The sequence below is a fragment of the Chiroxiphia lanceolata genome, chromosome 1, assembly GCF_009829145.1.
Source record: "Chiroxiphia lanceolata isolate bChiLan1 chromosome 1, bChiLan1.pri, whole genome shotgun sequence".
Classification (NCBI taxonomy): domain Eukaryota; kingdom Metazoa; phylum Chordata; class Aves; order Passeriformes; family Pipridae; genus Chiroxiphia; species Chiroxiphia lanceolata.
Window position 1 is genome coordinate 28,116,750 of NC_045637.1, and position 23,094 is coordinate 28,139,843.

Sequence of the window (23,094 nt, forward strand, 5' to 3'; positions counted from 1 at the left end):
AGTTCCTAAGTGCTTTAGAAACAACATCTCAATGAAATATGCTACATAATTAATGATGAAGCAAATTGGAAAAACTTCATGCATATTTTCCAGTGAGATACATCCCCCTGAAAGAGAATGTTATGACAAAATCACTGGATGTGTTTCCAGCCCTTGAAATATGCTCTCTGCAGGCAGAAGAGTTTTTGTCTCATAAACATCTTCCAGAAATCCCTTGGGATCTGTTGTTCCCAAGAGAGTCACTGCTTACAAATCTGTACCATTTGTGCACTTCGAAGGCTCATCCCATTTCTATCAACAATTGCACTTCTCTTCGATGGAGTCAAGATTTCACCCTGAGACCACAAAGCATCTTTGAAAGAATCATCTGTAGATAACAGAAAGGTAACTGGACATGTGGAAATATAGACATTTATATGTGCATTGAAGTGTAAGTAGTATGTAATAAAAAGGGAGTCAGTATAAGGAATCCCATGCACATATTTGAAGAGCAGGTCTTACTAGAAGAGAGGGGGGACAAAACCATAACAAAAAGCCTTCACTAACTTAGAAATTATATAGGCTGGAAATGTAAATGATCTTCTCAAAAGAGTTTAAGAAATTTACTATCTATCAAATGCATTTTTAAATCCCACAGAAGTAGACTAAAAAAAGATATGCAGTGATTCTACAATGCAATCTTTAAAAATCTATCTGATGATACAGTAATAGAGCAGCACTTCACTTTACAGTCAGTAATAAATTGCAGTCTTATGAACAAAATCCTCAGATTCTATCCTGTGCATTCTAAATCTCATTTAGCTGAATTTATACTGATACATCTCAATGGGCTCCTATGCTGTGTTCAGCTTTCTCTAGCATGACCACATACAGGCTTGGGCTATGGATTCTAAACCTCATCTGCAGTATAAAGTTGCCAGTACAACTAACAGAAATGCTGTTGCTCTGACAGTTCAGGATGACTCAGCACAGTGCTTTGTCCAGCACAAAAGATTTTGCTAGTTTGTCTCCCCATTCCTACCTTCCTGAGTCTTTCTGTTCTTCTGTCACTTTTTTCAAATTTCTTTGACTTTCTCTGCGTTGTTACTCTCCATTCTCTACAAATATGTTGGTTGCTCAATGCATGTTTACATTATGTATTTTGAAAAAAAACCCCACAACCCTACTCTTTTTTTTTTTCCTCCTAAATGCATGCCAAGATTCATGGTTGGTTTAATGATAGATGCTAGACATATTTTATGTGATCCAATCAAACTCTGTCATTCTCTCATAATCATTTCAGTGAACTTACATACGCAGAGTAGTGCTAAGGTACAGAAATTTGTTTGAAGTATGGAGCCAAAATACTCAGACCCTTTTGGAACTAAGTTCTTTACTCTTGACCTTAAGGATGCTTCAGAGCTTTCTATAAAAGCAGTAAAGGGTATCAATATAATAGGTACCTTTTAGATATTTTGAGGGCTTTTTTATTAGTAAACCCTTTATGTCATTGTGGAATTGTTCTTCCTAGACAAGGACAGAATATTTTCTGATACAAACACTCCAGATCTTCTTAACTTGTCTGCAGAGAAGATTAGTAAGGGTCTTGATATGATAAGCTAGAGGTAAATGAGGAAGTTATGTTTCATGCTTGCAATGAATACAGTGCCTACTGCTGCATGGTGCTGCACTTCAGGCTTTTATCAAAGCAATAGCAGCATCATACCAAGGAGTGACACTGAAAGGTGCCCTCTGGTATTTGCTATTTCTGCTACTACAGTAATGGTCACAGCTTACAATCAACACATAAAGAGATCTGTTATAGTGAACAGCGCAGCGCTTTTTATTATCCTACCTTGGGACCCCTAACCCTGAGCATGCTGGTAGCCACATGCACCATCTGGAACTACAGACTCTGGTCCTCCCAATAGCAGTGATTGTACATCCTCCCCAGCTCGTCACAGGCACATATCCTAGTCACTGTAATTGGAGGACAACACATTTTTGACTGTGGAAAGTGGTTGAGAATACAAAAAATTCCCTTTGATTCTTCACATTTGGTTGGTGCAAAGTTGATGCATTTCCCTCAATTCTAGTAATGTCAAGTAACTCTCTGCATAGTCAACCAATCATTCTAGACTTGTGAAATGCTTTTGGTTTGTTCAGAGTTAAGATCAATGAAACCTTTGTGATCAGGATTCACACAGATGCACTCTCAGAGGACATGAATAATGAACCCGTTCACTACTGCACAACTTGGATACAAAATATAACTAACCTAATTCCTTAGAAGATGTTATGGATTAGTTTTAAGAGATATGCTGGGCTGAAATGGAGAAATGAGGATTAAATATATGATAATGAAGAATCATAGATCAGTAAATGCCTATGAGAAGTCTCAAGCAAATCCATACTGGCAGCTTATATAATCAATCAGTATGTACCAATTTCTCAGACATTCCACATTGACACAGACAAGATTTCTCGTCTAGTCACAAAACAAATTCCTCCAGGACAGCCCAGCTGTAATGAAAGGGGTATGACAAAAAATGAGAAACCATTAAACCTAGTCCTATCTTTAACACTGATGTCCTCTGAGGAATTGTGTCACTCCCTGGCCGAGATCACATTGTTGTAGTTGTGCAGAGAGTAGCACCCTGTTCTCTACCTCACAAGACTTTCTTAAAGATGAATAGTATGGTTGCTGCAAACTCTGTTGTTTGTCAAAACAGACACACAAATGCTAATTACAGGAACACCTTTACCAAAGGGGTAAATCTGATCTCTACTGGGTATCCTCTCAGAGCATCACCAATTCATTTCATTATTTTCTTGCAAAGTTATAGTCTGCAAGCAGCATACTGGGTGGAACAAACAGCATATTGAGCACCCACAGCAACCTGAAATTCATGTTAGTGTTTCTGAGTTTGTGTCTCTAAACATCAGTGGTTTTAAAGCTAGTTTCACTATCCAGCTATTTAGTCTTCTTCCATGTGCTTCTGGTGGGCGCTCCAGATTTAACCACATACTTTTTGCAAAGGTTCTCTATAAAAATTATAGCAAAGTATTTTAAGGCATTAGACATGGAAAATATTTTTCTAACCTTGCATCACTATACCCTTTTTGAGAGAGGCAGTGAACCTAGTGTTTCAATTATAGGTCTTACACACACAATTGGGCAACAGGCCAACAATTTTCATCTGTGTATTCAAGGACCAGTAGCATTTGTTTAGCTATAAATTCAGAGATGCTGAATGCATTGCATTTCTACTTCTCTGAGTTTATTAGAGGTCTGCGTTTGACAATATCTTTGAATATAATAAAATAATAAATTGTAATCTTGCAAAAAAAGCCCAACAATTATTTTGTATGGTAAAATAACAGATAATCTACCCAAACCACAAGCAAATAAAAAAATTTCATTTCAATAACTGGATGTATAGTCCATGAAGTCAAGTAATCCTTACTCAACACAATTTCTGAGACCTTAATCTCATATGGAGTAGCAATGCTCTAATCCCAAATGTTTTTTTAAAAGGTTACATTAAATCTTTTTGTTTCATCATGTGCAGGACAACACCTTCATTAACTGTGATGAATTTATCCACTTTGACAGCAGTCTTTTGCTTTTGGCAATATTATTTGACTTTCCTTTTCTGAGTGGTAGTCTACAGACTAATAACACTGGTTACTAAGCATCCTGAAATACTGGAAAATGGACATTATGGATGTGCTTTTCCATAAAAGGCTTATATTTGTAGCAAGGTGTTTTTCCTCAAAAGGTTTATATTTTAGTAGTCAGTCATGCTTATATGCAGAACCCAGTTGCTGGAGCTATGCTGACCATGAGTCATTTGGTATTACGAGAGTTTTGCTGGTTTTCAGAAAGAAGATGCATTAGAAACTGATGTTTCTCCTTCAGCAGTCACCACTATAGCTCCAGTGCCTCAATGAAGGCAAGACATCTTCCCTGTGGAGAAAAACTCCTTATGGATCACAGATATATGATATATTTATCATCTATTATCCAAGCATATCATAACTGTTAGCATTCACTCAGAAAAAGTAAGATTTGCTGTTATTAGACAGTCACTTAGATATTCAGTCAGTCATGTGCTTCTATGGCATAATAACTAAAGCTTTCATATATTTAATACAGTGAGGGAGAAAAAAGGAGTTCAGTGGACCACTGATACACTGTTACAGTGGCAGATTTGTGCCACATAAGACAAAATGGTTGCAAGATGTTCCTCTACTTCCCAAACTAGAAAAAAGCACTGCTGCTGGCCAGCTAATCCATCTAGCACACAAGCCCAACCTAGCAGAGAATTTAAGCACATGAAGAATTTAGAGTTTATAACCAGTCCCCTTGATTTCAGTTGGGGTGCTCACACTTGTACACTTTATAGACAGAGTTTGAGTGAGTAACATTTTCTTGTTACTCTAGATATTGGAGTTTTATGCTAAATAGAGCTGTCTGTTTTTAAACTCATATAAAATTTTGCATTTGACGAAATTATGCTCTTATTTCAAAAATTAATGGAACTTGATCTTGTTACTGAATTAACTTACCAGATGTTCTTCAGGTGTGCTGGGGTGGACTTGGGAGAATCAAGCCTGAACTTCCCTATTTTGCCAATGTGTGTCTCAGCAAGGCATTTTGTGTTCTCCTGCATCTCTAGCAGATGGTACAAACCACCTGTCTTTTGTAAGACAGCATTAACCACGCTCCTGAAAAGCCTTTGCATTGCTAGTAGTCCTCCATCTTCTCTGATGGTTCTGTCCATTACCCACGTGTCAACAACAAAGGCCAGGCTACATTTGCTGGTCCTCTGTGAGAAGAAGGGTCTCCTGTGCCCCTTCACTTATTCTCAGTCAGTGTTTGAACCGTTGCATAGTTGCACACTTTGAAAACTCTCTGGGGACAGAGAATAAGATTCACGCAGAACAGACACAGCCATCCTTCATCAGGTTTTTAAGTTAACACCATGAATACTTGTAAACAATAAATAAACCAGCAATGAAACCACTCCCAAGAGAAGCAAGCTTGATTTTACATAACAAAGGATTCTGTTTTCTTCACCAACCCATCTGCTTTCTTCAGAATTTACAGCACATGTTAGAGATTAAAGAAGCATCACCTGTGAGCATGTAAATAAAAGTAACATAACTTGGTGACATTTAATTGTGATGTGTTTTTTTTATTTCCACTATAATAAGTAAACAGTCCTTCAGCAATCACAGCATCATAAAAGCAAAAGTATCTGATTCAGAAAGTTTAAAATATTGACCTGAAATAATGGCAGATAATACTGTGTTTATAAGATTTGTTTTTCTGTCTGAATTTACTACATGGTATGTGATCTCCCTATGGTATTACACTTCGGAATGGAAAAAAACACAGCAGTTTATGTTAGGCTTTCAGGAAGCATTAGCTAATTATAGCTTTTATAATCCTCTTCATTTAGAACTAGTCTCCTGTTTGTAATAGCTGAGATCATCCCCGGCTTGCAACATCCCTCACAGTTACTTACTGAATACTCTGTTTTTTGCTATAAATACACATATCTGAACTCTCAATTCTGTTAGTTTATTTGAACAAAGTGATAAATTCTGGACTGTTGACTGTTTTACTTTATTCACATGATTGATTTCACCACAGATAAAAATTCAGAGAACAGCCATTATCTACGTATGGCTTAATTCAAATGTAATGAATTATAAAAATCATTGCACAACAACGTTCAAATTTCCCTAGGCAATGCCCACATCTCCGACTCATTCTCCCTGTCTTTAACTCTGTTTCATGATCTTCCCAGGTGGTGAGGCTGAAAAGTGGGTGGTTGCCAGGGTCCTCCTTTATACCCTTTATAAAAAGGGGTGCAATGTTTCCCATTTTCCAGTCACCTGGGACTTCGCCTGACTGCCATTATTTTTCAAATACCATGGAGTGTGGCTTGGCAACTACATCAGCCAATTCCCTCGGGACTTTGGGATGTATATCATAATCCAATTGACTTGTATATGTTCAGGTTCCTCAAGTGGTCACAAACCTGATCTCTTACCATGGGAGGGATTTTGCTCCCCTACTTCTATACCTTGCACCTTGTGGAATTTAATGTGGAACATAAAAGGAGAGAACGCTGCTAGTGTAATAAAATCTTAAGAATGGAAATCAGTTAAACTATAGTTATGGTGCATAAATACACTTATTTCCATAGGTACTTATCTGCATTTTACATTTGTAACTAAACTTTAATGTGTTACTTGTGCAGGTGCATTTTCAGAACTTCAGTAGCTCAAAGGGAAAAATTGTTTAGAATCGCTGCAAAACAGCCAACACTGAAATTATGGCTTTTTTCCCCCCCTGTCACTTTGTTATTAAGAACTCTTTTTGAGAAACTGTGAGAGAAGCCCTCTATCACTCACTGGCTCATGGGAATTATTCTCTGTGACTATCACCAACGTGGACAGTAAAATTAAAATGGAAAATTAGAGGTAGAATAACCATCCAGTAATATAGCCAAATAAGCTTTGAATCAAGTTGTATGCAGCATTTGATAAAAAAAGGTTCAATAATAAAAAAATAACCTTTTCAGTAATCTTTTGTTTTGTTCTGCTGTTTTGATAGAGGAGTTAGAACTTTTATACCAACTGTTTCAGAAGAAATAATGAATTTTAATGCTTCATCACTGAGAAAAGAAAAAAAAATCCTTCTTGAAAGTTCTGTTGCTCCTGCTTTTCACTGCTGAGTCTTTCAGGGGACTAGAAACAAAAAAATATTCTTAGCCACCCAATGCAACTTACAAACACACACGAATTTTCTGTAGCATTTTGACTAAAATACTAATATCACAAATTGGTTTTGGATTACCTTACCCTATAAAAACAGTTATGTTACCACATGTCTTTGAACTGTCCCATTTTACCCATGTTTCAGGTTAAAGTATTCAGGCTGTTTCTTACCGCTAGTCCTTCACTATGCTCAAGCCAGCAGCAGAGGGCACAACTCCCTGCTGAAAGACTCCAAGCAGGCTTGGAGTGTGACTGTGTGACTATGCTTCATTCTGAATAAAATGTTTTTTAGCAGGAGCAATGTTTTGATTGTTTCAACAGTTTCAACAGTCAGTGACACCTCTGGAAGAAGGCATTTCTCTTGTGCTATTTATTTAACAGTCAGTTCCTTACAAGGAAGATGAGATTTAGTTATGCCTAATGCAACTTCCAGAATACAGGTGTTATCTCAGGTCACTGAAGTGATCATGGAATCATAGAATCATGGAATCACAGAATACTCTGAGCTGCAAGGGACCCACAGGGATCCTCGAGTCCAGCTCTTAAGTGAATGGCCCATATGGGGATTGAACCCACAAGCCTGGTGGTATTAGCACCATGCTCTAACCAGCTGAGCTAATTGTTGCAGGAATGATTCGGGTTGGAAAGGACTTTAAAGGTCATCCAGTTCCAACCCCCCTGCCATGGGCAAGGACATCTTTCACTAGACCAGGTTGTTCAGGGCCCCATCCAACGTGGCTTTGAGCACTTCCAGGATGTGGCATCCACAGCCTCTCTGGGCAACCTGTTCCAGTGCTTCACCACCACCCTCTCATTAAAGAATTTCTTCCTAATAGCTAATCTAAACCTACCCTTTTTTGGTTTAAAGCCATTCCCCCTCATACTATCACCATACACCCTTGTAAAAAGAACTAAAATTTTTGGAAATCGAAAAATTGAACACATTTGGTTACCTTGGGCAAACATCTGCTCCATACGTGCATACAGCTCCATACATATAGTTCAAATTGATTCTCAAGCACTAGCAGTGATATATAGATATATACTTGGCAAAGCTACATTCAAACTGATCAGCAGCTCCAACTGAAGGGTACAGATCCAGAAAATGTATCATGCAGGTAACAATTTTCAGCAGACTCGTGACACACAAATGTGATTTTCAACTTCTGGCCCTAAACTCTGAGGTTTGTGGATTCTTTTAAACATGAAAGACAAGCAAGAAGAGCAAGCCTGTGTGGTGAAAATCCCTAATGGAGGGCAAGTAAAATGTATCAACACAGTAGTCTGTCTTTCTCTTTTCTATGTTATTTCTATAAATCTATGTGTCTGTTGTCACTATATATGCTTTTTTCATATTAGGGTGCAGAATTAAAAGGAAAAGGCAAACACTTAGAACTACCCCATCGTTTCTGATACAATTTGTTTAATGTTGTGTCAATATAACTGTACGTAATAAAATTTGTATTTATTACTATGCCATGTCCACCTAAAAATCTCTTCTGGTGTCTAAATGTATTAGTTGCAATTCAATATATTCCCTGAATAGGAGATGCATAATGACAATTATAAAGTTCTCTTGGTATTTGGACTAGAAAATATGGATTACGTATTCCTACTACCTGGTTACAAGAAAAGATTATGAATACTTCAATATTTGGACACAAGTTTTTTCTTTGCTTCAGACTTTGGCTGTTCTTGTAAATGGTACAGGGAGTTATAGAACAGATAGTTCTGTATTTTTTAATGTACATTGATATACTATCATGACTTAAAATAAATGCTCAGTTAGTAGTAAAAGCCTAAAACTGTAGCCCATAGCAGATAAAACTCCCCAGTTAAGATGACACTTTTTCCCTCTCAAAGAGTGTCCAGGTTTGATCCTGTCCACAATAACCAGCCATGCACAAACTGAGCTGTACCTCTGCCATTAGCAAAGCCCTGTGTAGTAAGCAGGTGCAAGTTAATATGAGACAGTAGCTCTTTCACAGCCACCAGAGTCCTATTATCTCACACCTTTATGCCATAGACCAATATTTACTATGTCTTATTTTATTTTTGAAGTGATCTTTAGCTCTTGCACCCTGTGCGATACTTTGCACAAGGATGGTCAGAGCTTCCTCAGTTCAAACAATGCCTGATGGCTTGGAAGAGCCCTCCTAGGCCACTCCAGAACTTTCACAGCTTTGAAACTTTTCTCCTACTAGTTTACTTACAGTAGCTATATAGAAAGATTATCTAATACAGCTTATTTAATTTTGACCAGAGCATTACAAATAGCAGTATCTTGGTTTTCTGTAAACATTAACTAAAAAGGATCACTATGAGAGCTAGTAAAATATTTAGTAAAAATATTTGTAGCATTTTTTTCCACAAATCGATTCACTATCCAGATTTGTAGACTTGGCACTTACAAAATGAAAAATTTCAGATGAATAGTTTTTGTAATCTAATATTTTTCGGAAGAGTTTTATGGGTTTTTTTCTGACTAGTACCCTTAAGATTATTTTATATTCATTCCTGTACTATGTTTATTTTTAATTTCATACTCTCAAATAAGGTCAATGGGTGTCCTGCTATGCATAAGATTAGACACATCTGTAGTGTTTTGCAACTTCAGAACTGTAGACATTAAAACTTAGTATACATTCATCTGGAAAGCCAGGGCTCCACTTCTATTTATACTGTAAAGGTTTTGCCAAGGATATCACATTTCATTAATCCCATTTTCCTGGAAAGGTGCTAACAAATTTCCCTGCAGAGTGTGGATAGCCTAAAATGTGTAGACAATAATCAGTGGTTGATGGAATACAGGGTTGTGTTTTAAGAAGTGTATTACCATCCACGATCCTCAGCCTTCCTATGCCTTGTGCTGCTCAGAAATTTTTGTGGTTGCTGTGTCAGCAATTTAGTCCAATAATTCTAATGCATTGGGAAAACATGACAACAGCTGGACTACAAGTCCAATGGAGGAATGTACTGGAGCCAAAAAAATAATTATAAACTGCTTTAAATCATATTATTTTAACTTACTTTTATAGATAACTTACTTCAATCCCTATTGCAATTTGTAAAAAGCTTTTATTTTGGAAAAATATTTCAGTGCTCTTTGAGTTCAGGTATTTTCTCCTACCATGAAGTTGTTATAAAAAAAAGCCTTGAAATGGGTTTTGTCAGCTAGGAAAGGGATCTGAAAGAAGTCGCCCAAACGGAAAGTGCTCTGCAACGAGCAGTAACATATCAGCCACCCTTCCTAAGCTGATTTTGTTCAAAATCAAACCTAATTTCTTAGTCATCTGGAGAAAGGCTGATGGTACAGGCACATCCTAACTTCAAGAATTGAGAAAAGTGGGAAGTCTATTCAAAAAACCACTGGATTCTTTTCCTTCGAATCCTGGTTCATGAACTCTTCATGAGCTCAAGAGCTCCTTCATAACTTTAACCTTATTCTTTGCACTCATGCAGAAGGAAGAAAAAGGTTTTGACAGGTTTTTATTTAATGTTGTAAGAACTAGCAGCTTAGACTTTGATTAAGAAATACTAGTTATTAAATATTTTAACAACAGTGATAGGATCATAGTTAAAAGCTGAAGTGCACTTAGGGAGGTAGAAGTGGCAGTAATGGGAGGAATCATAAGTCAGTTGTGTTGGGTTTCAAGAAGCAAAGCAGTTGTTGTGTCAGTCACACACACTCTGATGCATTAAACCAAAGGTCTAGAATTACTTTATAGTCAGGCTGATAAACAGTAAAAAGGTCACGATTCCAAAATCTTGGCTCCTCTTCCAAGAGATCATTTTACCAAATCTCTGCCATGCTCACCTCGCACAGAAAGAATATTTTTCATAGTCATAAAATTGACATTGATTATCTGATCGAGCAAAAGACACTATGGGAATATTTCCCCATTGTATTCCCATTGCATCCGTATAACAAGGCAAGATTTATATTTCCTTTGGCTATTCTTCCTAAAACTTTATTCCTTTCCTAGAAAATTCAAAGTTATGTTGCCTCACTCTTCTGTATTCTTTGTCACTGAATTTCTTTATATTATCCCCAGATCATACTGTAATGCACCATCTGTTTCACACAAACCATAAACACATTTTCAAATCTCTCTGGATTAGTCCTATCTAACTGTCACTTTCATTTTCAGTGGTTCAGCTGACAGCTCTTGACAACAGACAGAAAGTCTTTGATATCATCTATATAACTAACCCACAGTAACCAACACAGTCTACAGATAACTGATGGCAGGCAAGGAACTGGTGGGTCTCTTTCACCCTGCTGTGTGAACAACTGCAGTTGATTTGGTGCTCTGCCTCTCACAGGAGTGAAGGAACTTATCTCCTACATTATTCCAAAGGAACAATGACAATTGATACCAGTTCTGGTTAAAAGTCAAGATTTCTGTTCTGCAAGAAACACATCCTGTTTCAAAACAGTTCTTTAGAGAATTTATAAATTTTACTGATGGCTGCTAAATCCCCCCCCAAATAAATTCTAAAAGTTCTAATTCTCAGAGAAAAAAACTCCTGAGCCATGAACACTTTTGCCCCAAAGTACCAGACGTATACATCCCTCCAAGACTCCCAGCAGTCCTAGGGGACAGGCACAAAGATGAGAGACTTAAATGTTACCAGTAACCTTGCAACTTGGAATCAAATTCCAAATCTTCTCCTGCGGCAGGAGAGAGGCTGCAAGTCCTGGGCCAAGAGGTCCAGTATTAAGATGGCCTTTTTGGGGGTCCTCAACTGCCTGCTGTATGGCTCAGTTCTCAGTCTGGTGCTAGTTTTTGTTTCCAAAGCCTGAAAACAGGCACTGACACCAACCTGAGTCTGTTCCAGTGCTAAACATGTCAGTGATCTGTCACAGCCATTCCAGACCATGGCAGCCCAGGCAGCAGCCAGCAGCCTGGTTTGCCTTGCCCCTTACACTTGGTGCAAGTCTTGTTACTGACTGGAGAACTGCAAGTTAATAACTGGCCAGGTCTGCTACACCTAAAATTTCCAGCTGATCTGTTTGTTTTGCTGTCTTTGTTTCTCACATAGCTCACATAGCAAGGTTCCCTGAGGACCATAAATTGTGCACCCTTCACTTCAAGCAGAAATTTCATGATGTCATGAAAAGCTGATATCATTTTAGTAATCTGACTTGGATCGGCGACTGAGCAGATGAAGTTGTCTTTCAGCAGAGGTTTGTGGTGATAATTTTCCTTTGAATATTCTCTATTCTGCTAAAACATAATTTCTGAACAACCAAAAACATTAACAGAAAATTGCAATGCACCTATGACTGAGACATACTGAAAAACTGCCATATTTCTAGGCACCAATGGCAGAAGTTTTACAGATTCTAATACTACTTGCACAATGGTATCTGAAATTCCCAACGTCAGCTGCAGACATCTGCAAAGGCAGATATTGGTAATTTCCTATTACTGAGAATAGCCTGTAAGAAAAACAGCAAAATGTCAACAGGTTACAGTTTTGCAACGCAGGATGACAAGGCAAGGCTTACATAATCTATGATAAACCATATTTTATATAGAAATAATTAATGCATATACTCAGTTCAAATGTTTAGAAATATAGATAATACCATAACTATTTAACTATGCTGCAGTACTGGTCAAGCATAAAGTCCTAAAAATGCAATCTTGCTTTTAACCATATATGAGACAGAGTTTAAGCCAGGCAAAATCCTATATGTGTTAGCAGAACTTAGCTCGAAAACAGTCAGGTATGAGTCACCAAAATTGCCTTGAAGATTCCCAGCAGTACAAAAATGGTTTGAGGTCATTCCCAAAACATCTGATGCTGGTAGGACATAGTAGGTTTTGGACTTCTTTTCTTATTGAGAGCATTGCTAGTTGTATTAATGTAGTATTTAACAATAAATATATTATTTTGTTGAACATTGATGTTGTTGTTTTCCACCACTAAAAGCTACTGAGATTGACTGCTTTTTAGTGATTCTCAAAATGAATGTTCTAAAATCCACATATGGGTTTCTTAAATCATTGATATGGATTTTCAAAAACATTGAGCATCCATTGCTTTCTGGATAGTCTTCATTTTTATACCACAATTGTCCTTTGGAGTATTTAGTGTAAAGGTCTTTGGACCACATTTGAACAGTCATAATGTTTTATATTTTAATTTGGCATCCAACTCATATCTGTCTTAATATGTACTGAATCAAAGAGTAGGCAGATTGCCAAACACAGTTTCCTTATTACAATCCTTTCCCTTGTCCCGGTTTCTCATGCCATTCTGAAATCATATGGAATTAACAAAGATTGGTTAGAAAATGTTACTGTTTAAGCAGGCATATAAAAATTCAGATGTAAGTTACAAAATCAGAAGAAAAGCAGAGATCTTTTCTGAACAGGATTCATCTGCACCGATAGGTTTTTTTGTAAAGAAGACAGCACCTCACAAGGAGAAAAAAAAGGCAAATTTGAGCAGGAGTTGTCAAGGCAGCAACGGTAAAAGTAATCTTTAATAGAAAGTCATATATATTTATTTCTTTTAATTATAAAAAAATCATCATTTACTTGGATTGTTAACATATCAATTATCTGTATTATGTATACAATTGGTTCCAAGGGAAAGTGGCATCAGTTCAGTACTGGTACAAAATTGGAAGTAGAAAACTTCAATTATTTATTTTGCCTAGGACCTGACCACTGGCACAAGTTGTGCTCTATTGCCAATGAAGACCATCAGTCTCCTATAGATATTAAAAGCAAGGAAATAAAAAAATATACATTTCTGAGTCTTCTCTAGATCATTTGTAAACCTTCCACATGCCAAGAGATCATCAATGTTGAGCTTTCATTCCACATGAAGTTTGAAGATGAGGACAACCCATCAGGTTAGTAAAAAGGGGACCTGTAGAGAGGGATGTGAGACATTTTTTTTCATTATCTTTTTCTTTAATTTATATAGAAAATTTATATATGCTTTTCAGGAGTAATTATATAGATTAGGATATGCTTGCTAATTTTGTTATACTAGTTGGCAACATCCTTTAGATGTCAGAGAAGATCCAAATTGCAGTCTTTAAAATTAAGACTTGTTAGCAAGTGTATTTATGTCAATAGTAAAAGGACTGGTAATTTCCCAGTAGGAAACCTCCAGAATAATCACTGATTTGGGGAGCAGACTTTCTAAACACAGCTATTCAATTTTGCTTTCTTTTTTCATCTACAGCAGAGATTTATACCTATGTAACAGTTACAGTATAACTCCATATGGAATAACTCTGGACTAGGCTTTTTTTCCTCAGAGGGTCTTATTCCCTTGTTAGCAAAGGAGATTTCTTTCTGCTCATGTGTAACATTGCAAATGCTGTGAGAACTCCAGGTACATATTTCTAAGCATCATGAACAATTACAGGTGTCCATCCCTACAGTGGAAATCAATACACATTTATGTTCTTGTAATCAAAGAATTAATGATAATAACCAATAAACAGTGTCAATAACATCTGTGGCAGCTCATAATCTAAATTCAGAAAACATCAAGTACCTATAACAGTTAACTTCTGTGAAGAAAAAGACCTTTAAAATACTGTCATAAATAATACAGATTTTAGTGAAAGTGAATTCCATGAAGTAGGATTGTTTGTTCTGCAGTTCTTAAAATTCAGTTACTGTTTCTGGCAAACTGCTGATTTTCTGCATTATTTCTGTTGTTATTTTCTCTCTAGAGTAGAAAGTGTAATCACATCTATTTCACCTGACTTTTGGAATTGTGTCAAGTAGAAGTGCAGATTTACTGTAACCAATGCACTCATATACATACCTAGAATTAAAACCTTCAATGACTTAAAACTGTATGAACTGTCAGGGTTTTTTTCTCCAGATACTTAAAAATAATCTCGTCTTGAAAGATGTTAACATGGAGAAAACTGCTTGCACATTATAAAAATCTTTGAAATGTATAACTTACCTGTCAGGAAGACTTTATTGATTGATAAGGTTTTTACCATATTTCATGCATTTGCAGTGCTAATAGGAGGACCTCTCACTGGAACATATACTTTGCATCAGATTCATTTCCTTTGGGACCAAACCAGTGAGCTCAGAGCACACAGTGAATGGAAGGAAATATGCCTCAGAAGTAGTCAATGAAAGAAAAGTCAAACTCAAGTTTTCAAAGTCCAGTCATATATATGATCCCTAGGGGGTAAAAAAAAAGGATATATAGATAGCTTTGATAGTTATTTTACTTTGCAAAAGCAATCCCAGCTCTGCATGTGTAGAGTTGACTTTGCAAGAGCAAATTGGGTTATGTTGTTGTGTTTATTATGCTAAATTTAGATAATCTAAAATCATATGTAAATAATGAGATAGGGCTGTAAGGTACAGGTATAAAAGTAAGTAACATCTGCTAAATATTTAAAAGGTCAGCTGTACAAGTACAATCAGCTTAATACTACACCAGCTGCTTTTTAGAGAGTCTGATCACCTGATGATCCACTATAATTGTAGCTGGAGCTCCTCAAAGCTACAAGCATGCTGATCAATGTAATGTGGTTGGGTTTGTTGGGTTTTATCCCTGGCTTTTCAAGAACACCAAATAAGAAAGAAACCCAGAATAAATTAATGAAGGAAAGAGGAAAAAAGTTATCTAGTGAAGGCCCCAACAGCTGTCTAGTACATTAAATGTCTTCAGATAATGAAGCAAGATCTGATTTACAAAAGCTAAAACCCATCTCTAAAGTAACAGACTTTATTTCTTTTCCAGTGCCTTAGTGCCCTGCTAATAGTCATCAACATGCTACAAACTATTCATGGTCAATCCATGTAATGTTATCTTTGGCAGCTTTTTAGATGTTATGAACATTACAACATGACAAACTAAGGAGATGGATTACACATTTTTAATCTACGCATTAGGAATACACAGACAGAAGTGTCTTCCTAATAGTAAGTTTTCTGCTGTCAGAAGTTATCTCACTTGATACAGCCAAGATAAGAAAGGGGTGTTCCTTTAGAATTGCTTTCTGTTGTAAAGAGATAGTGCGCTTAAGCTGTATTTAAGCAGCACAGGATTAAGTGTTTAAAAACTTGCTTTAAATCAATAGTTTAAAATGTGTTGAAACAGTAAAGCTGTTAAATTGAAAAAAATCAGATTTGAAATTACAAGGGATTGGAAAAAAGGGATTAAAATCAGAATTTTTAGATTATGCACATTATGTGATAATTTCCACATTCTGTTTCTATATTTTAGAATCTCTTCCTTGTATGTTAATGAGTTCTAATATTTTCTCTTGTGACATTGCTGAAACATTATACAAGTAATCCAGGACTAGTCTATTGCCATAGAATTACATAGTTCATACAGAATTGCTAAGCATATTCATAGGTGAGATGGCATTTAAAGAAATTCTTACAATTTCCAAGTTCTGTAAGTTTTGGAAATTTATATTTCACAAAAATAAATAACTCAAGATACAATATGCAAAACACTAGGCTGAAGGAAAGTTCCTTAAAACTCTGTGAAAGCAAATGTGGTCAAATACTTGTTGAAAGACCTATATTAAATATAAGCCATTCACTGCCATGACATATATGGCCATAACATCAATCTTTTCAGTAGACTATTGTGAAAAAATATTGCACCATGTGTAACAAAGTGGTTACACTCCTCAAAATGCTATTTAATTTACTACATTTTTAAAGACATGGAAATAAAGGCACGCACAGGAGACTGTCAGCAATAGAGTTAGAAAATTATAAGTCCCTTGTACATTGTGATTTTCCACATCTTTGAGTACTTACCTCTAAATTGCTTTCAGGAATATGTGCAGTTCTTCCTACCCGAGGGTAAAGCCCATGTATGAGTCTGGACAATGCCAGGGCAATTCAGCTGACTACCATAAATCTGCAGGAGTTTACAAGCAGGTTCTCAGTTTCATGGTCAGACCCTAAGAGTGCAAACTGGCTTTCCTATTTCACACTAATTGTGGCATTTCTTCGTAATAGAAGCATCAAAATTGATCCTGACAGTTGCTTTTTAGCTTCATTTCATGCACTGGAATGCAAATGTATTTGAATGCAGCTGAGGCTTTCAACAAGCTGGATGGCTTGGCAATTGTCACTGTTTTCCTGGAGGTCAGTTACTGACATACTGAAAACATATATCTTTCTCTGCCCTTTCCTTATCAAAGCTGCAGTGATGAAGACTAGAAAAAATATGCCTTCATGTTAAATAGGTGGCGATGATTGTCTCTTATCCTGCTATAGCACATATTTCCAACTTGGCCCATGCTTCTAGATGGGTGTTTTACCTAAATACCCATTTAATCCACAGACCCTCCAGGAAGAGCTGTGCTTTAAAGCATGGGTGCTAGTGAACTTGTGTTTCATTCATCATCGTAACAGGCAATGCTCACACCTTTTGTGGTTGCTTTCCACTTCATTTACAACAATGTGAACTTTCTCAGATGGACAGTTTGAGTCACATGTGGTATTTGTGTCTATCAGTCAGAAAATTCAGTTCTAAATCAGAACTCCAAGAAATCTCGAGTCCATGCACATGACATACTTACCCTTTCAAAACCAACTGGGGCATGAAAAATAATTCCTTGTTATTAAGGAATTTTTTATATTAAGGAGACATCATAACACAGTATTCTACATTACTAAATACTGCTAAAGTATAATTACTAATAGTTCATACCAAAAAAAGATACCATCAAAATGTTTTCAAAGTGAATATCAAGGATAAGCACATATGAACAATGTACGCATATACTTCTGAACCACAGATTTTTGCACAACTGTTTGCATTACTCTGCAAAGCAGAAGGAAAACTTCCTGCTATTTTCTCAAGAGTCCTAATTTTGTCTTGTTCACAGTAGGCTTGCAAAGTTCAACTAAGAAACACTCATAAATTATATTCTTATTCTTGATTCTGTAAGAATAAAACTAATGTTACATATTTAGGATTTTAAAGTACTTTTTAATTTACAGTTTGGCTAACAAAATGAAAACCTGAAGGGTAACTTGAAGACCTTGGATTTAGTAAAGACTAAGGTAAACATAATCACAACCTGATCATGGAAATATAGATAGTAGTTAAATTAAAATCTACACTGTCTCTCATCTGCCTTTTTGAAGACTTCAAAGTAATGCAGGAGTTCACTTGAATGGGGCTGTTGAGATGTGAGAGCTGAAACTGTAATCCTGGGTATGAGTTTATGGGATCCCAAAAGAAATTTCTTATTGCTAGGGCTCCATACTGTAGATAGATATGGGCTTTTTGTGTAGAAGTAAGAGTTCACTGTTCATGGTTCCTACCTAATACTGTGCTTCCGTCCGTCTGTCTGTTTAAAATTACTCCAGGCAATTATCATCAGCACAGCCTCACAATAACCAAACTGAAATTTCACTCAGCTAAGGGAAGGAAAAACCAGAAAGAATACATAACACCAGAAATGCACTTTTCTCAAGTTGTCTTGTAGAGCAGCGACTATTCACACTAAGCCTCTCATAAAAGCACAAGATAAGCAGAGATAGAATCTGCAATGAAACAGTATTGTACAAGTGCTATGCTATCAGTGTTTTAAAGGAAATTGTGTGATAATTGCTGTTTTATTTTACCTGCAGATCTAATAAATAATTATTCCACATGGGTCCATGGAAAAATAAAGGTCCTTGGTCTGGCTGTACATTTAAGTCACACACTTGTAACACCGGGTTCACTATTTCTCAAGCACAGCAATACTACAAATGGCTCCAGCCATGACAACTGAACTACTTAGTGGCCAGCAGTGTCAAAGGTCTGAAGAAGGTAAAGTCAGACTCTACAAGGAACAACGTAAATCATTAGAACAGAAATTAGGTTTCCAGTTGACCCCACTATGTAACTTAAATGTTTTTTAACTGAAATGAAGTACCTTCCTTAAATTATGTAAGTCACCATTATCTGCTGGGGTTTTGCAGCACATGTTGCTACAGATAGAGTTTCTTCTTTTACATTTGCGTGCCTTGGACTATACAGCAGTGCAGTTAACATTTACAGATCCTCATGCTTTTGCTATAAAGTATAGAGAAATTTCAAATTCATGTTCCCAACATATTCAAAAGCTGAATTATTTCAAATGCAAAATACACCTCTGCTGCAATCAGCTGCATTCAGCAAGACATAACTGTAGGACCACCTTTTAAGCTAATCAATGTGTGTATTCAGCAACTGGATCAATAAGGCCTTGGTCAGTCACTTGCCACCACAATGTAGTAGCAAGAAGTATATCAGAACATGTGAAATGCAATTATCTTATACCTGGCTACCTTGTGTAGCCCTGATGTCTTACGCCTGTGTAGCCTGTTAAGCATGATGACAGAAGTCAATACTCTAACTTAATTCAGTGCAATGCACAATGAAATCATACCAAGATCTTTTTTTATTCCATTCCAAAACAGGCACTACATTTATGTCTAACTTTCCATATGAAACAGGCTTTGAGATGTCACAAACAATTTACACCTGGAAAAAAAAAGAGGAAAGGTCATTTAGTCTTATTCTCCTAGCTTGGAACTAAAGGAAAAAAATGTTAATTGAAAGTGCAGAAGAGTGAGCACAAACTGCAGATTAGCTCACGGCAGCTAAAATGCGATACTTCAACTTTGTCTTAGAATTCCACCTTGATGAGTGAAAATTTCCCTTTTGTCAGTAAAGCACATTTTCCTAATATTACCAATCTCTGATGCAGAATCATGAACAAAATGGGAGCTCACTCATGAACATGGGAATGAAGAACTCAGTATTCATCAGCACTCTCCACTTCTGCGCTAATTAAAAAGCAGACAAATCAACATTCAGACAGATGCTCCTGCCATCCTCATCAACAATACCTATTCCTATTACCTTAATAAGCAAAGCTAGTAAAATACCTCTTTGTGTTCATAAGATTAAAGAAAAAGTTTTGAAGAGGCTCATTCTTAATGAGCAATCCTCAAACCACACTGTTTTCTCTGCCTTAGTGCAACAACTGCATCATGTCATCCCTTTAACTGCCATGAACAGGAGAATAATCTTGGAGAATCACTCCTCTCGATTCTCCAGAAAAAAAATAATCTAATGATGCTTGTGAAAAAAGTGAGAACAGACACACAGCTATATCAGTTTGACTGGTGGGGAACACCACTGATAAATGGAAACAAATCTCTTAGGCAGAACAATAGCTTTCTGTACGGAACTGTTTCATTCAGCATCTCTTTAAAAATCTCCCTAACTAGTGTCCTGAGCTATGTCCTGTAATTTCTCAGATTTAAAGTGGGCCTGGGCTCCAGAGCTGTGGGTTCAATCAGTTGGAGAGTTTTGCATGTGTGCAAAAGGGTGGTAGGAACTGGGCAGCTGCATCTACTAGTTTGTTTCAAGCTCATCTCCAACATAAATGACTTCTCCTTGTTTCTTTTTGTGCAACTTCTTCAGAAATTTACTTTAATAAAATATAAGTGAAAACACTGAGTAGAAACAATTTTGAAAATAAAATAGACCTGATTATGACAACCAAGAAAATGAATAAGTGATTCATAGTCTAGGAAATGGTAAGGCAAAGGAAATGATCAAGAAAAGGCAAGCTCATTTCACAGTACGTCTAGACTTTGACTACCAGTAAAGGAAAGTTCTCTTATCTTTATAGCAAAGAAAGAGAACAAAATACAAACAGGATTGTATTTTAGGACATAAATCTATCACTATGTTGACATCTAGTGGGACTTACTGACAATATAAAAGAGATGGAAAGGAAAATCACCCACTGTAATAGTTTGAATGGGAGATTTCTCGACACCGAGACTTGAGGAAATTACACAGAAAATTATAAATATTTTAAGTCTTATTTTAAGAATACCATTTCTTCATTTTGACATAATGAATTGTATCCCCATTTTCTGCTCAATATTTTGTCTGTACATAAAAACATTGGTATCTGTGTGTTGTGCATCTATAGTAAGTCACCTTTAGTCTCAAATGACAGAGAAACAGGCAAATGCAAGCTAACACAGATGCAACTCATCCAGAGAACTTTTGCTAAACTTCTCATCTTGGAAAGACTTTCAAAATACAGTAACTTGGTTAAAATAAAGTTCCCTTGTGTAGCTCCACAGGTGTGAAAAAGTAGTTAACACTTAACATTTAGCATCCGATCAGAAAAATAGGCTTCAAGTCTGATTCCAGCAACACCTCCCATTTTTATCTCTGCTGAGCCATTAACTAGGACTCCTTCATTGAGGTTAAAAGGCAAAATGGAGATGGTTAATGTTCCACATTACTTTTTTTCTTTAGAAAATCTTTCCTACTTCAACTTTCATGTTGAGGGAATAAGATGTAACCACAAAGATGCCAACTGGTAAGTGTGCTTTGAGAATGCCCAGATAAAACCTTGTACATGAGATAGCCTGAGGAGAGCTAGCTAGCAGCTGCTGGTATCGCTTAGGGATTTTGCTGTAGAGTCTGTGGTTCTTCTGTGAAAGGAAAGGCCTTGTACAAAAAGTCTCACTTCCTTCATAGGACTTTCTGGGAATCCTCTGCATCTTTAATCCCATCTATAGAAGGTGAAGCACTGAAGGGCTGCAGAGCTGCAGTGCTGGGCAAGACTGGTAGCACAGGGTGGGTAATGTGGAGCTTGGAAGCAGCTAGTAACAATGCTGGGCAATGGAAGAAAACACTTAAAACTGAGATTAGTGGCTGTAGATCATATAGAAAATATCTACATGTAATACTACATCTTGAAACTTCTAAAACTGTTTTTTAAGCAAGACTGCTTGTCAAAATAAACACAATTGCTAGCTATTCTGAATTTCTTGATTTCATTTATTATCAAAGAAAAGAATTGCCTAAAAAAATCCCACCAGGATTCCTGGTATACTGCTGCCTATGTTAGGGTATTGCATCCTAGCTTCCTTGCAATGCCTTATTCATGTTTTTCTGCATTAGCACAGAGTTCAAATAAAATGCATTATTTTTTGACTGTTTAAGTCATTAAGTCTCTTGCAGTAGTCTGAGGTAACCAAGAGATCACACTGTAAAAACTGCAGCCTGAAATGAGCACTTCCCTCACCACCAATCATCCTTCCCTCACCTGATCATCCCCTTTCAGATATCCATTACCTTCACTTCCCATTTTATCTGTGGAGAGCTACAGCTCACATTTGGATAAATCTGGGAAATTGAGAGGCTGGAATATCTTAGAATCATAGAATCATAGAATGGCTTGGTTTGGAAGGGACCCTAAATTTCATCTAGTTTCACACCCCCTGCCATGGATGGAGACACCTTTCATTAGACCAGATTGCTCAGAGCCCCATCCAACCTGATCTTGAACATTTCCACAGATATCCATCTTGTCCATGATATTCACTGTATTGGGGGATATGTAACTTCTGCTTAATTTCTCTTAAATACACACATGTACTCACCAGAATGGAAATTTAAGAGCGAGCTAGGAAAAAGCCCCAAACTTCCCTCTCTCTTCACACCCCAAGGAGAATCAGGCTCATTCCTCATGTATCCTTGGAACACCATTTACTGCTTCTCATGTCACCAATGAGACTACATCCATCCTGCCCAAGAGAACCAAGACGACAGCAGAGGGGTGACCAAGCGTGACTTGTGCCTGGTGGCTCTTGGTGCATCTTCCTTGGCAGGAATATGGCTGCTGGAGTGAAGTGATGCCTCAGTTACCAGATACACCAGGGCAGGGGAGCAGAGTGTGTCTGCCAAAATGCTGCAACACAGCATGGTGACCCATGCCAGGCCCACAGCACTGAATTCAGTCTGAGCTGAGCATGCTGGCTGCTGGACTCACCCCCATGGGCACCAGTGTTGGCTTTGTCGGAGCCAGGTAAGACAGTTTCCTAAGCAAGATTTTTGACCTTTTAGTCACAAAAGCATCAGCTCTTCACAGGAAACCTGATGACACAAGGATGCGTGTTTCTGAGGCACCACAAATATGAATTGTGGTGATGATTTGTCCTGTTCTTATTCTCACTGGAGTCTTTAGCAAACTGCCTGTTGACTGAAGTTGAATGGGATAAAGCAGTGAACGAGGCTGAAAGACTGGAAAAATCAGTGTCTGGCATGACTAAACCTAATGCAATTAAATCTCATGTCTTTTTGGGACATTAGGTATCCAGAGCAATGTGAATTGCTAATGGTGGGACTTGATGGTTCTAGAGGAGTTTTCCAACTGAAATGATTCTGTGATTTTGTGATTTAAATATAAAAGACCAAGTCACACTCTGCCAATACTTTTATAAATGATACCTCTGAGAATACCCTCTCCTACTCTGCTGTATGCTCAGT

At 37.1% G+C, this 23,094-nt stretch overlaps 1 long non-coding RNA gene across 1 annotated transcript; it reads right to left on the reverse strand.

The window, feature by feature from the left end:
* Window positions 1-147: 147 nt before the first annotated feature.
* Window positions 148-4,589, reverse strand: LOC116793596. The gene is made up of 3 exons (XR_004359532.1): window positions 4,552-4,589; window positions 1,835-1,959; window positions 148-367 (listed from the first exon to the last, which is right to left on the reverse strand). It is a non-coding gene; the product is annotated as an uncharacterized LOC116793596 (long non-coding RNA).
* Between the last annotated feature and the right edge of the window lie 18,505 nt (window positions 4,590-23,094).